The sequence below is a fragment of the Tachyglossus aculeatus genome, chromosome X3 (assembly GCF_015852505.1).
Source record: "Tachyglossus aculeatus isolate mTacAcu1 chromosome X3, mTacAcu1.pri, whole genome shotgun sequence".
NCBI lineage: Eukaryota > Metazoa > Chordata > Mammalia > Monotremata > Tachyglossidae > Tachyglossus > Tachyglossus aculeatus.
In genome coordinates, this window is record NC_052099.1 from 17,576,984 (window position 1) to 17,578,494 (window position 1,511).

Consider the following 1,511-nt stretch of genomic DNA (forward strand, 5'->3'; position numbering starts at 1 on the left):
CTGAGACAAGATCCACAATTTTACTTTTAAAAAATACTGGGTAGTGAATACTTATTCAAATTCAGAATCCCATCTCATCCACTGGGAAAAAGAACCTGGAAACTGTATAGCAGGCTATCTGGAGGGAGAGCTGATGTTTGACTAAAAGAATCGCTAAGGTTGGGCTGCCATTCCAATGGGAAAGAAAATGTATCGAAACTCCAGCCAAAGAATAAAAATACTTGCTGAAGGAAGTTCAGTGGGGACACAGGATGATTGTATAGATTGAGGTTGCATTCCTATAAACTTTTTTTTTTTTCGCATTTTACATATGAATCTTTCAGTCAATCAAGAAGTGGATTTGAGCCTCCTTTGGGAAGAGTACCTAGGACTGGATCACATCTAATTCTCACCCACCCATTTTCTCCCAGCTAGTAAATTTAGGCCCTGGTACGCAGAATGTGCTTAGTGATTACTATTACTACTAGCACAAGTTGAGTTACTATTCCCTTCCTTGTTAATGTACAATGTTGTTATCAGTATTCTCATCCATGCTGGAGCACTACACAGAACTATTTCTACACAAGAACAGAAACAACGCAGGATATATAAGCATGTCTTCCACATCGCCCTGATCTGATAGCACTTCTCACATCTGTACTCCTGGACTTTACTGATGGACTTGGATCCTCTACACAGATTGGAGACTCCTTGAGAGCAGAGGCCATGTCCTAGTGCACTCTCCTAAGTGTTTAGAACACTGCTCTGCACTACCGTATTCTAAAGCTAAGTTTTATTCTAATGGCGATAGGGAGAACCCCTGTCAGGGTCGCACCTGGAGAATTTCCAGTGCTCTACCAGTCTCGGCTATGGGAGGGAGAGTCAGGCAGAGGCATACACATTCCATTCCTAGCTTGGGCAGTGGCTAGCGAGTGGAAGGCAATCCACTACAAGTCAAAACTCCCCCATGCTGGGCAGCATGGGCATGGGAGAGAGTCGAGGGTGGAGACTCGAGTTTACTGTGCGGAGGGTGGCAATGGTAAACCACTTCCAGATTTTTACCAAGAAAACTCTATGGATCCACTACCAGAACAATTGCAGGTGAAGAGCAGGGCACTCTGGGAGAGATGTGTCCATGGTGGCATTGTGGGTCAGAAACGACTCGACGGCATAAGACAAGGACGATTATTGGGGTGGGGGGTAGGGGTTGAGAGAGAGAGAGAGAGGGAGAGAGAGAGAGAGAGAGAGAGTGTCAGAGAGGGTACTGTCCACTCTGATTCAGCCTAAGACACCACATCTAATAGTCAGGATCTTGGTGAATTTCTCATGTTAAACTTCCTTTGTTGCTGCTGGAGCCCAGGTCTGGTTACGGAACCCAAAAGTCTTGTAACATCAGAGAACACAGGAGAGAGAGAGAGAGACAGGTCATGGGAAACGACTGTCTGTTCCCAAGTGCTTAGGACAGTTCTCTACCCAAAAAAAGTGCTCAATAAAGAAGTGGTGTGGCTAGTGGATAGAACATGGGCCTGGGA

General features: G+C 45.3%; 1 non-coding gene across 1 annotated transcript; it reads left to right on the forward strand.

The window, feature by feature from the left end:
- The first annotated feature begins 796 nt into the window (after positions 1 to 796).
- LOC119949000 lies at positions 797 to 934 on the forward strand. The gene has a single exon (XR_005457099.1). It is a non-coding gene; the product is annotated as a small nucleolar RNA SNORA7 (small nucleolar RNA).
- The last annotated feature ends 577 nt before the right edge of the window (positions 935 to 1,511 follow it).